Here is a 14,847-nt window from a genome sequence, read left to right on the forward strand (position 1 = left end):
GCTATCTGTGAGTTTGCATGTTTGCAGGGACAGAAAGAAGGTATTATCAATGGAAGTGGGCTTTAGCCTTTAACTTATACAAACATATATATATATATATATATATATATATATATATATATATATATATGTGTGTGTGTGTGTGTGTGTATATATATACATATATATTTATAAAGATATCTCCTTTGACTCATCTAGTCTAGAAGTGTGTGTTTGTCTTACATTCCTGTCATGAAGAGAGTAAAAAAGTCTCCACAAACCCTGTGTGTAGCAAGAAGGTAAATCTGAAGAAAATAGGAGCCTCAATGCTTGAAGAGCTAAAATCAAAATGTACGTTCACTTTGTATCAACAAAGCTGAAGACTAATTTGAAATCTATGTATAGCTCTACCTTTCTAAACATTTATTGGGCTGATAGAATGGAAAGTGCTTTTTCCTGAAAATATACAAGGGTACTTTGGTTAACGTGGGAAAACCACGAATAAAAACAAACCCAGCATAATTAAGGTATGGGGCCCAATTTGCTCTGAGTAAGTGTGACTTATTCTTGTAGCACTACTGAATTACTCCTGAATTCCCAGAATTCTTCTAGCTAATTCCTGGAATTTAAGAATAAATTAGAAGCACCATAAGAGTAAATCAGAGCAAAATCTTTATGAATCAGGCCCTTACATTCAAAATCCTCCTTCAGAAATGGTGGGCGGGGGGTCAAATTTATTATTCGTACTTTAGTCCAACAAACATTGGGGACAGTGCATACATGAGTTGAGGGGCCTAATTTATTGTTCTAATTCCAGTCTAACAGATATTGGAAAAAGTGTATATGTTTGGGGATTGGGGCTGAGTCCCTACACACAAATATTATACGTCTCAAAGAAAACCTTTTCAAGAAATTAAAATAACAATTAAAAGAACGTTTTTGAAAAAACTAAATAGCATTTAACAAACTTACCCAGTCAATCATCCACTAAACCCTACAACCTAAAATTTCAATGTAATTCACAATTAAAAAATATAACATAAAAAAAAAATGCCAAACAGTAAATAAATAGTTAACATTTTGATGTAATAACATTCATTATAGTATGATTAGAAAACACTATTTAGCCATTCCCCCAATATGCTCAACAGTCTGAAATTAAAATGTATAAATATTTTGGAAAAATAAAAAATAAAATAAATAGCAATTTAAATTTAGAAGAGAATTAACATCTCCTTCAGTAAAGATACAACTACACTACCCAGCCTCTAACCAATAACCCAATAACCTGAAAAAATAAAATAAATATTAGAATGATATCTATAATAAAATAACACATAATGACATCCAATAAAGTACCATAATTAAATAATAAATATTAATATAAACAGTATTTTATATTTCAATATTATAGGAAAACTCTAAATGAACAGTAAATGCATTGATATTCTGACCTGCAATGAAAAGTGCTTGTGTGCCTAGTCCCAGCCTGATTTGAGTCAGCAGACGAGTTTTAGAAGTACTTTATGCATCATGCCGGTCTCTCTGTCCTGGCCTTCCCTGCTTTCAGAATTAATTCAGAATTAAGTTCATTTACTTCAGATTTTCCCTTTCTGGATCTAGGATTGAAACATTTTCTCTACCCTCTGAAAATATTTTACCACCACTCAGTAAATCGGAGATCTCCTGGATCAAAACAAGCTACTGCAGCTACTCTGCATGATCTTATGCCTCATTTATTACATTTCCTTTGTAGAGTTGCAAGTCAGTCTTCCAAAGCAGCTTTACATAGACAGAGCACAAGTAATATCCTCAATCCCCTATCCACATAGACTGCAGTTTTCCTATACTTCTATTCTTCTCCATGGTGGAACATGCTTCAATGCAGACAGGACCCCCCGCCTGTATTTTCAAAAAAAATATTTTACTAAGTTACTATAAAGCTCTGCTACGGAGTTTCTGAGGCTTAAGCTTTGTATAGTTGTTGAGGGTTAGCCATCTGTGGCTGCACCTGGCTAGAGCAGTTTCATCCTTCCGGAGTGATAAGATTTTAGTACTTCATTTTATCATTTTTTTCAATCCAACACTACTAAATGATAGATCCCATGCTGTGAAGAGGCTCAAATTATTTGTAGCTAAATTTAAGTAAGCTCTTGTTGGAGATCGAGCCCTCCCTTCAATTTCAAGCCAGAGGTGATGACTTAAAGAATCCTTGCTTTCTCCTTTGAAGTCGTGGCAGCAGTTCACAAAGGCTGCATGCCTGGCCTGGGATTAATTTACAAGACCAAATTCCAATCTGATCTGGGCACGAGATGTATATGGCAGTAGCTTTTAAAGGCTCCTGTAGACTTTCATTGCTGTTTTCTCACAAATGATGTTGTTGCAACCTCTAGGGGCCTCACTTTCATAGGTTAAAGTGGGGAGAATTTTTATTTGAGAGACTTACAGTAATTGAGCCCTTCAGTTTTGAATACAAGGCTCTGACGCCTGCTGTGAGGACACTTCCCTTCCTTTTGATGTCTTCCACTTGATTGCTATGTCTTTCATTGGTGTTAAACAAACACCCCAAGATACCTATAGACATTGACGGATTCTAGCTTAGCACTCCCCAGGTGCCAGGTGTGGTGCTTAAGACACTTTTTCTTAATGGGTAAGGTTTTGGTCTTTTTCATGTTTATTGTCAGCCCATCTCTCTTGCAATAAACTAGGGTTGCATCCAGAAGCCGTTGTAAGCCCAACTTTGTCCTACTGACAGCAACAGATTATCAGTGTAGAGTAGGCTGGAGAGTTGGATTCCTCCCAGTTTTGGGGCATGACTATTGATCTTACTTAAAGTTGGTGGAAGATTAGCAAGGACCAGATTAAAAAGGGTTGAAGTAAGCACGCAACCATGCTTTAGACCTTGCATTATTTCTAATGCTTGGGACAAGTGCAAGCTTTCCCCATGCTCGAACCGGATCCACTTGTTAGTATAAAGCATCTGTATTGCCTTTAGCAGTAGGCATGGAGTGTTCCATTTTACCAGTTTCTGCCATAGCATCTCATAATCCTCCATATCGGAGGCAGCTTTGTAGTCTATAAAACAGATGAATGAATTGCTTGTAAATGATTGCAAAGTCAGTCAGCAGGGATACAGCCATGATGTTGGTTATGGCTCACATGTTCTTGGTGAAGCCTGTTTGATTCAGAGGGATTATAGTATTATCTGTGGCCCAAACCAAATGATTTTCCAATACACCCTGGTGAAGTATTTGGCCTCCTTGCCTATTAAGACCACCATATGAAAATTTCTGGGCTTATTTTTATTTCCTTTAAATATTGGTGAGATTATTGAACCATTCAATGATGTTGGGATGTTGTTCCCATTTAAGATGTGGTTAAAGAGCGGGGATAACTGTTTTGCCCAGGTAGCTGGGTCTTCCTTGAATGTCATAGAGGGAACCCCATTTGGTCTTGTGCCCCTTCTCCTGGCCACTTGAATATTTGCCTTTGGATGGCCCCCCGGGCTGATGGACAGATGACAATTGTTGGAGTCTTTATGGCTGAAAGATACATTTTGAAGGATGTTAACCCCATCACACCCTTTGGACTAGATTCCTATGTGAGGGTCTTGCTCTTCACAGATTTTTATTTTACAGCCCCCGCAGTAGAGGCATTTAATTTTTGTGTTCTCCTATCTGGCTGAGTGCACACAGGATTATTTTACCTACTGCAATTAATGTTCCTCATGTTGAAATGCACTGATAGGTACTGTACCCATGTACTTTCCAGGATGATCGAGTTGATTATTCTAGGTAGGGAGCTGCTAAAGTTGTTTGCTGTTCTCCAAAAATAGTTGAGTTTTTCATCTTGGATCCCCATACAGGTTCATCTAAAAGGTGTCATTTCGATTTCTTGCCAGTTCCCACTTTGTATTTTTTTTAGCTGTTCTTAGGTTTCGTGATTTTGGCATTTATAGCCCTGTCACCTGATGCTTTCCTAAGTGCCCTCCAGAGTTTGTTTATTCAGATTTCTAGTTCCCTAATAGGAATAATTCCAGTCCCAGCTACCTGCTGAAATCAGGTGCTGCTAGTGTCTTGCTTTAAATGGTTTAATTTAGTGTGATGTCCTGCAAATTGACAGGCAAAGTTTTCCAAGTTACTTGTGAGGTTTCACCTCTCTTTCTTGACCTCCTAAACTTATTCCTTGGCATCTTTAGACATAACTTGCAAGGAATCAGGAAAGCATTTTATCCGCTTATTATAAATAGAGTACATTGAGATGTGTTGATCTTTGGAAATATTGTAATTCCTCGTCCTAACTGACAGTTCTACCTTCTAAGGGAGGTGGTCACTTTATGGAATATCTCCTAATCTAAATGAATTAACAGGTACGCTTAGGAAGTTATAATTGATAAGTGGAGCTCCTGTTTCAGAATGGTAGGAGAGACCCAGTGGTTTATCTATGCTGAAGTGACCATTTACTACCCGTAGGCCCAAGTACTCCAAATATTTAAGCATTGGCAGGGTTCTCTTATCGATTTATACTGAAGCATTTTTTTTTCTGAGGCAGGATATTCCAGCGTTGATCTTGTGCCATCAGTATATCATTTAGTTCATTTAGGCTCTTTAAATACATGTTAACATCCCCTGAAACTTTAAGCTCAAACCTAGGTTTTCTATTTGTACTTTCAAAATTTTGTCTACCAGACTCTCCGATGATTCAGTTCTCGCCTTCCTATTTGGATGTATGTAGACATTCACTATAATGTTACTGGTTGTTGAGCCTTTCAACAGATCCAGAGTCAGTTCCACCAGTTGAATACCCATTTTTAGTGCCTCTGACCTCTTGCTCCCCTTTTTGAGGGGAAAATGATAAATAAATTGAGAGCCCCCCCTTGTAGTGACCACGTTTGTGAACAGTGTTTGTGGGTACAAAGTAATTTGTGGAACCCTTTATTGGCACACAATCAACAGCCCATGTTTGCTGAAGTTGCACCACTTGAACTGTTTTGAGATCTTAAGTGTCTAATAATCACATATTTTACCAATTAGACCATCAATATTCAAGGAACGCCCCTTTAGTTTCTTGGTCGCTGGGGATCCTTTGACTTGTTCACTTTTTACAGTTCATTGGGACTTGCAAATTATATTCAAACTCCGGGTAGCCAGCTCCATACTCTTTCTTCTCTGTTTGAGATCTGAAGTTTAGAGACGTTCTTTGGAGCCTTTTTCCTATCAATTGTTGGGGACTTGCTTCGGACGTTCATCAGGACAGAGTCTGCTCTTCTTGACAGGCCCAAGACTACGCTGTTTTCCCTGGGGTCTGCGAGTGGAAATGGGTAATCTCTCTTCATTAAAATGGTGAGTGGTATTCTCTATTTTTTAAAGATGTTTGCTTTTTTTTAAACTTTGAAAGCTAGATCAGCAGAACCACAGGCGAGTGGTGATCTCATTTCGAAGTCCTGTGCAGGAATCAAGGAACTCTATACACACTTTGGGCCAGATTTAAGAAAAATGGAATTGCACCCTGTGCAGCACCACTTTTCTTGTGACCCATAGCACCCCCTAACGCCACCATGTGTGCCCCTCATCTAAGATATGGCGCACCATGGCGGTAGTTAAGGAACTAGCATCAGAATTTGTGACATCAGTTCGGAGCTTTGCAGGATTAGCGTCAAAACTTTTAATGCTAATCCTGCAAAGCCCATTGAGCCCCATTGTAAACATTGGTGTGCCTCCTTTTAATGCCTGCTCCGAGCAGGCGCTAAAAGTGCCGACAAAAACGACACAAAGAAATCTCTTAGATTTCTTTGCGACATTTTTCTGGCCCCCCTAATAGGGGAACGCTCCCCTTGCATACATTATGCCTGGTGCAGGTGTAATGTAGCGCAAAGGGTTTCAAAGTGGCACAATGCATGCTTTGTGCCACTTTGTAAATTTAACGTGCCAATTTTGGCCTCATTGGGCCACATTAGCAACAAAAAAAACGCTAATGTGACACAAGGAGGTGCTAGAGGCTCTTGAATCTGCCCCAACAACCTTAGTTGTAACTCTGTCAAGAGAGGGGATGAGACATATAAGTTTCAATAGATTGCCCCTGTTCCGAATATCAAAGGGTCCCCTATAGAAGTGTAATCTGGATGTAAAATAAAGTGCAGCTCCCTTCACTGATGGTTGTTGCTATAGCGCCTCTAAATTGTTTCCTGTGTCGCCAATTTCCAAGATCGACTTTTACGAGAGAGGATTGAAGGAGGGTTTGCACTCACAAATTTCCGGGCGCCTGATGATCAATTTTATTTTCAATTGTGTTTCTTGATGTGTAAGTATTTCCTGGGGGCTTTTGGGCAATTTAGGCTGTCGCTCCTGGTCCCGTCGGTGGCTGTGATGCCTGCGGTATTGGATAAATGACCTTTTGCTCTGTCCATGTGATCAACGGTGTGATAAATTCATCTTACATTTTGTATTATTATTTAAATTCTATGGGGAGCTTAGTACGTGTTGTCTGATTTCTTTGCTCAGAACCTTAAACTTTAGACAAGACAGGCCTGCCCTTTTTTCACTTATATTTACTGTCATCAGAGTACGTTTGTGTTGTGATTAATTTCAGTCAAAATACTATTAAAATAATAGCTACACTGTCGTTTTAGGGGACATTTTAATATTTTTTTTCTTGCTTTGTTCAGTTTGCTGAATATTTTGGATTATGCACTGTATAATTGTGGGTATTATTATTATGTTGCCCTCAATCACCTGTATTCTGTATGTTTTGTGTGCTTAACATTTGTTGTAAGGTGTTCAATGTTTATAATTGTGGACGCTGGTTGGCATTTTAATTCCCGAGATGCTTTTCAGTAATTAATTCAATTTACAATGTAATTTTATTGAATTCATTCAGTAAAGTGATGTGTTTACTACTGAATCCGTCAGTGTTTCTTTAGCCAAAAACGATTACCTCAATTGAACCGAAATTGAACAATGGATAGTAAACAAGTGAAAGTTTAAAGGATGGAGTCACTTTCCATTCTGTCACGGGTTTGTTTGCTCCTTCAAAGTAAATTCAGACTCATCGTTGACTTTCTATTTTTTTTGTTTTGTTTAAATATATATTGCAACGTTTATAATTGTTATTTTTAATTTTCACAATACTAAAATGAATTTAAATAAGAAAAACTTTTAGCGAGAGAAGAACATTTGGCAAGTTTATGAATTGGGGAAGCTAGCAAGCATTTAAAAAATAAGATTATCAAACATTTTAAACATTTAAACAATTAAAAAAGTATCAAATGTTATTTTTTATTGTTTTTAAAATATCCTTAATTTAAATATTTATAATAATTATTAATCATTTTGTTGTGGTTTTCAGAATCAGCAAGACAAAACAATCAACCGTTAGGTGGGTTAACAGTTTTATTTCGCTAGTATTTCTCCAGTGTCTTTCTAAATGTGGGAAGCAGATTCGAGAAATGGATAGAATACTGAAGACTTCAATTGGAGCTTCAACAATCTGACACTCACATCAATTGCCTCCATTACCAAGCCAACCATATATTTAATTTGTATCTGTAAGGTTGGTGGTGTACAATCATTTTAGAAATATATTTTTATTAGATGATTTGGTCGTATCGTTGTAATTTGTATGTCAATCATAAGGAAAATATTAAGTTGCTTTAAGGATAAATACTTTGACTTGCAGGGACAGACAAGCCAATATTTCTGTCTAATGGATGAAGGCATGATGTCAGGTCATGTTTGAACTACTAAATAATCGTTTCAACTTTATTTCAATCACCCAAAAATAATGCAATACACCGCCCTCGCAATTGTTTTCTCCTAAAGCATGGGATGCGTTTTTCTAGTACGCTGATTTCACATGAGGTGCAATTGTTAGCGGGAAAGTTAAAAACGTAGGATAAATCTGTTGTATAAGGAAGATCTCATTATGTTGTTTTGATTGTGGCGAAACATTTTACTGTTAAAAGCTCGTGATGCGTTTTGGGGGCGGCAGTACGACTACTCAGTGCATCGCGCATGCCTCATGTGCTGGGCAGGCGCTATTATTTGCTGTAACTTCATCGGAAGGCTGACTTCCAGCGAGAAATAGCCGAGATGTTTTTTGCAAAACAGTGAAAACAATAACTCCGAGATGTCAAGTTATGTTGAAGAGAAACACAAACTCAATCACGCGTTTCATCACCCTGTCATATAGGGGAAGTTCGGCGGGGAATTTGTGCAGTGTGACAGATACTGCTAGAGTGTTTGCCAATAACCTATCTTCATTGCATGTTATCAGTCGATGTGCTGTTTGAAATTCAAATGGGTGATGTCAGCTAGGTTCTTCAGAATCAAGCACGACTATAAAACTGAAAATTACAAAAACACAAAGGCAGTTAGTTGGCTGCCATTGCTAGGTGAAAGGGAGAGGGAAGGGAGCTAAAGGTTAGGATGACAAGTGACACAGAAAAAAAGAAAAAAACTCTTTAAATACTCTCTTTGTTTTAGATAGTCTAACAAAGGATAGATTAAATCAATTAGGCCGGATGGCACAAAGGAAGCTTGAGAAGTAGTCTTTTGAAGGAATAGTATGTGTCATTGTTTTGACAGATCAGTATCATGGTGCAATATGAAATGGTTAGCTGTATTGGTGGTATCTTACCACTTTTGGCATTGGCAAGTGGTTATTTTTCACTGTAATATTAATGAAATGGGCTTCGTAAAGATGGTTGTATAGTGACATTTATTTAATCAAGAGCTACATAATGCAACTTGGAAATATAACAGCATAACACCACATGACAACAAACCAAAAGCACAACAAAAATATTTCAGGGCACCCTCAAATACAAGGCAACTAAATAACCAAATCCGAACATAACACAACAACCGTACTGGCTCAAAGCGTCTGCACTAAAGAAAGTACTAATTTAAGAGTGCAACAACATCACAAAACTCTGCAATGCACCACAAAACAGAAATACAATTGAGTGCATGCAAGTAAAACATCACAGTACAAAAGCATAGCAATAGAAAACCAAACAATAGTACAACACTACAGTCAAAACACAACTACAATATTTTCTAAAATCAAATCACAACAAATTAAAAAAACAGACCAGTATAGTGTCACACCAAAACACCTAAACAATGTAACACAGAGACACAGCTCAATTATATTCCATTGATAGACTGTTGTGTTGCTTTTTAAATGTATTGCAGTGCTGTGTATTTATTTTGAGTTGTTATATTACTGTGGGGTGTTGTGCTGTGTTGCCATACTGTTGATTGTATTCTGTTGTTATTTGTAATCCCAGGCATCGAATTCTACTCCATCGGCGGAGTTTGTGGAATCCGGGCACCTTGCGCAATGCGGAGTAACGCAGACTTCCCGAATTACCCAATCTGGTGTGGAGCTGAGTTTGTTCGAGCATGCGAGGTTGGACTTTGGCACTCACTCTTGAGTGCCACGATACTCTAGGGCTGCTAGCGCGTGCACGCAAGACTTTGCATACGCTTGTGCTGTTTCCGTTCACTCGCACGAGACTGCATGTTTACCCGTGCTGCTTCCAGGTGTGACAGTGGCCAAAACAGTCCTGCTCGTGAAAGCAAATGCACTTGGAGTAGATTTTCTACTCAAGATACATCTAAATTTAGTCATAAAGTGTTTTTGAGTGAATTTTCTTCTTCAATGGACACTCCAAGTTGTTTTTGAGACTGAGAGCCTTTTTTCAAATTTTTCAAACAGGAACAAAAAGGAAGAAAGTGCCCCAGAGAGTCCAACTTCCTGTTTCTGTCCATCAGGCTCCTCCCAGTGCTTTGTCCATTTCTTTGTCACTTTTCACTTAGATTTCGAGTTGGAGGGATTTTGTCTCCTGGATATACCTTTGGATTTAAGGACTTTGCTTTTGTGAAATCACACAAGTAAGTTCCAAAACTATCAAATAAGGGCGTTGGTTGTCTGCTTGAGCATGCACCAGTATGTCTTTTTACTTTCATTTGATTTTAAAGATTTATAGTGCTAGGTGGCCTGGATTTTAATTATGGGCCTACTTATTCATTTTGGATTTTATTGATTTTTCATCTTTTGTAAAGGAAAATTGTTTCACAGCTCATTACCTGTCCTTTTCAACATGTTTGTAACATTTGCATTTCTATTTTACTATATAGCCTAGATTCCCAAAGAGCCATCTAGCCAGTAGGCGCAGTACTAGTAGTCCTCAATGCATGAAATAAATATTTCAGTGGTATATGTTTTTAAAACATCATCTAGGGCAGGAATGGCATTGCATTAAATTCAAACTGTTGGCTTTTGTTTGCCTTTCATTTTGTTTGCAAAAAGTATATATGTTGTGTGGTAATATATGATGACATAGGAGGATGTGTATTGTTGTAAAATGTTTATAGCTCAGTACATTTTCATGTTTTGCATTTCTGAATTAATTTTAGTGTTTCCTTCAGTTTTACCACTACACCTCCTTATTGCCTGCCTGTGTGTGTGTGCATGTGTGTGCATTTGTCATCATCCACCATGCATCTTTGTTCTCTATGCCATGTGGTTAGGGGCCATTTTGTGTAGTCTGTGTCCTTAGGCTTGCATGTTGTAAGGAAATGCCTCCTTGGCATGGTTGCCCCCTGACTTTTTGCCTTTGCTGATGCTATGTTTACAATTGAAAGTGTGCTGAGGCCTGCTAACCAGGCCCCAGCACCAGTGTTCTTTCCCTAACCTGTACTTTTGTATCCACAATTGGCAGACCCTGGCATCCAGATAAGTCCCTTGTAACTGGTACTTCTAGTACCAAGGGCCCTGATGCCAAGGAAGGTCTCTAAGGGCTGCAGCATGTCTTATGCCACCCTGGAGACCTCTCACTCAGCACAGACACACTGCTTGCCAGCTTGTGTGTGCTAGTGAGAACAAAACGAGTAAGTCGACATGGCACTCCCCTCAGGGTGCCATGCCAGCCTCTCACTGCCTATGCAAGTATAGGTCAGTCACCCCTCTAGCAGGCCTTACAGCCCTAAGGCAGGGTGCACTATACCATAGGTGAGGGTACCAGTGCATGAGCATGGTACCCCTACAGTGTCTAAACAAAACCTTAGACATTGTAAGTGCAGGGTAGCCATAAGAGTATATGGTCTGGGAGTTTGTCAAACACGAACTCCACAGCACCATAATGGCTACACTGAAAACTGGGAAGTTTGGTATCAAACTTCTCAGCACAATAAATGCACACTGATGCCAGTGTACATTTTATTGCAAAATACACCCCAGAGGGCACCTTAGAGGTGCCCCCCTGAAACTTAACCGACTGTCTGTGTAGGCTGACTAGTTCCAGCAGCCTGCCACACTAGAGACATGTTGCTGGCCCCATGGGGAGAGTGCCTTTGTCACTCTGAGGCCAGTAACAAAGCCTGCACTGGGTGGAGATGCTAACACCTCCCCCAGGCAGGAGCTGTAACACCTGGCGGTGAGCCTCAAAGGCTCACCCCTTTGTCACAGCCCAGCAGGGCACTCCAGCTTAGTGGAGTTGCCCGCCCCCTCCGGCCACGTCCCCCACTTTTGGCGGCAAGGCTGGAGGGAACAAAGAAAGCAACAAGGAGGAGTCACTGGCCAGTCAGGACAGCCCCTAAGGTGTCCTGAGCTGAGGTGACTCTAACTTTTAGAAATCCTCCATCTTGCAGATGGAGGATTCCCCCAATAGGGTTAGGATTGTGACCCCCTCCCCTTGGGAGGAGGCACAAAGAGGGTGTACCCAACCTCAGGGCTAGTAGCCATTGGCTACTAACCCCCCAGACCTAAACACGCCCTTAAATTTAGTATTTAAGGGCTACCCTGAACCCTAGAAAATTAGATTCCTGCTACAACAAGAAGAAGGACTGCCTAGCTGAAAACCCCTGCAGAGGAAGACCAGAAGACAACAACTGCCTTGGCTCCAGAAACTCACCGGCCTGTCTCCTGCCTTCCAAAGAACTCTGCTCCAGCGACGCCTTCCAAAGGGACCAGCGACCTCTGAATCCTCTGAGGACTGCCCTGCTTCGACGACGACAAGAAACTCCCGAGGACAGCGGACCTGCTCCAAAAAGACTGCAACTTTGTTTCAAGAAGCAGCTTTAAAGAACCCTGCATCTCCCCGCAAGAAGCGTGAGACTTGCAACACTGCACCCGGCGACCCCGACTCGGCTGGTGGAGAACCAACACCTCAGGGAGGACCCCCGGACCACTCTACGACTGTGAGTACCAAAACCTGTCCCCCCTGAGCCCCCACAGCGCCGCCTGCAGAGGGAATCCCGAGGCTTCCCCTGGCTGCGACTCTCTGAAACCTAAGTCCCGACGCCTGGAAAAGACCCTGCACCCGCAGCCCCCAGGACCTGAAGGACCGGACTTTCACTGCAGAAGTGACCCCCAGGAGTCCCTCTCCCTTGCCCAAGTGGAGGTTTCCCCGAGGAAGCCCCCCCTTACCTGCCTGCAGCGCTGAAGAGATCCCTTGATCTCTCATTGACTTCCATTGCGAACCCGACGCTTGTTCTAACACTGCACCCGGCCGCCCCCGCGCCGCTGAGGGTGAAATTTCTGTGTGGGCTTGTGTCCCCCCCGGTGCCCTACAAAACCCCCCTGGTCTGCCCTCCGAAGACGTGGGTACTTACCTGCTGGCAGACTGGAACCGGGGCACCCCCTTCTCTCCATTGAAGCCTATGCGTTTTGGGCACCACTTTGAACTCTGCACCTGACCGGCCCGGAGCTGCTGGTGTGGTAACTTTGGGGTTGCTCTGAACCCCCAACGGTGGGCTACCTTGGACCAAGAACTGAACCCTGTAAGTGTCTTACTTACCTGGTAAAACTAACAAAAACTTACCTCCCCCAGGAACTGTGAAAATTGCACTGTGTCCACTTTTAAAATAGCTATTTGTGAATAACTTGAAAAGTATACATGCAATTGAAATGATTCAAAGTTCCTAATGTACTTACCTGCAATACCTTTCAAACAAGATATTACATGTTAAATTTGAACCTGTGGTTCTTAAAATAAACTAAGAAAAGATATTTTTCTATAACAAAACCTATTGGCTGGATTTGTCTCTGAGTGTGTGTACCTCATTTATTGTCTATGTGTATGTACAACAAATGCTTAACACTACTCCTTGGATAAGCCTACTGCTCGACCACACTACCACAAAATAGAGCATTAGTATTATCTATTTTTACCACTAATTTACCTCTAAGGGGAACCCTTGGACTCTGTGCATGCTATTCCTTACTTTGAAATAGCACATACAGAGCCAACTTCCTACATTGGTGGATCAGCGGTGGGGTACAAGACTTTGCATTTGCTGGACTACTCAGCCAATACCTGATCACACGACAAATTCCAAAATTGTCATTAGAAATTGATTTTTGCAATTTGAAAAGTTTTCTAAATTCTTTAAAGTCCTGCTAGGGCCTTGTGTTAGTCCCTGTTAGCATTTCTTTTAGAGTTTAAAAGTTTGTTAAAAGTTTGAATTAGATTCTAGAACCAGTTTTAGTTTCTTAAAAAATATTCCAACTTTTAGAAGCATAATGTCTAGCACAGATGTGAATGTGGTGGAACTCGACACCACACCTTACCTCCATCTACAGATGAGAGAGCTAAGGTCACTCTGTAAACTAAAGAAAATAACAATGGGCTCCAAACCTACCAAAGTACAGCTCCAGGAGCTTTTGGCAGAGTTTGAAAAAGCCAACCCCTCTGAGGATGGCAACTCAGAGGATGAAGATAGTGACTTGGAGGGAAATTCCCCCCCTCCAGTCCTACTTAGGGAGAGCAGGGCTTCTCAAGCCCTGACTCCACAAATAATAGTCAGAGATGCAGGTTCCCTCACAGGAGGGACCAACAACTCTGAAATCACTGAGGATAACTCCAGTGAAGAGGACATCCAGTTAGCCAGGATGGCCAAAAGATTGGCTTTGGAAAGACAGATCCTAGCCATAGAAAGGGAAAGACAAGAGATGGGCCTAGGACCCATCAATGGTGGCAGCAACATAAATAGGGTCAGAGATTCTCCTGACATGTTGAAAATCCCTAAAGGGATTGTAACTAAATATGAAGATGGTGATGACATCACCAAATGGTTCACAGCTTTTGAGAGGGCTTGTGTAACCAGAAAAGTGAACAGATCTCACTGGGGTGCTCTCCTTTGGGAAATGTTCACAGGAAAGTGTAGGGATAGACTCCTCACACTCTCTGGAAAAGATGCAGAATCTTATGACCTCATGAAGGGTACCCTGATTGAGGGCTTTGGATTCTCCACTGAGGAGTATAGAATTAGGTTCAGGGGGGCTCAAAAATCCTCGAGCCAGACCTGGGTTGACTTTGTAGACTACTCAGTAAAAACACTAGATGGTTGGATTCAAGGCAGTGGTGTAAGTAATTATGATGGGCTGTACAATTTGTTTGTGAAAGAACACCTGTTAAGTAATTGTTTCAATGATAAACTGCATCAGCATCTGGTAGACCTAGGACCAATTTCTCCCCAAGAATTGGGAAAGAAGGCGGACCATTGGGTCAAGACAAGGGTGTCCAAAACTTCCACAGGGGGTGACCAAAAGAAAGGGGTCACAAAACCTCCCCAGGGGAAAGGTGGTGAGACAGCCAAAAATAAAAATAGTAAAGAGTCTTCTACAGGCCCCCAAAAACCTGCACAGGAGGGTGGGCCCAGAGCCTCTTCACAAAACAATCCTGGGTACAAGGGTAAAAACTTTGATCCCAAAAAGGCCTGGTGTCGAAACTGTAGTCAGTCTGGACACCAAACTGGAGACAAGGCCTGTCCCAAGAAAAGTTCCACTCCAAACTCCAATCCAGGTAACACTGGAATGGCTAGTCTCCAAGTGGGATCAACAGTGTGCCCAGAGCAAATCAGG

This window comes from Pleurodeles waltl, chromosome 1_2 (assembly GCF_031143425.1).
Source record: "Pleurodeles waltl isolate 20211129_DDA chromosome 1_2, aPleWal1.hap1.20221129, whole genome shotgun sequence".
Classification (NCBI taxonomy): domain Eukaryota; kingdom Metazoa; phylum Chordata; class Amphibia; order Caudata; family Salamandridae; genus Pleurodeles; species Pleurodeles waltl.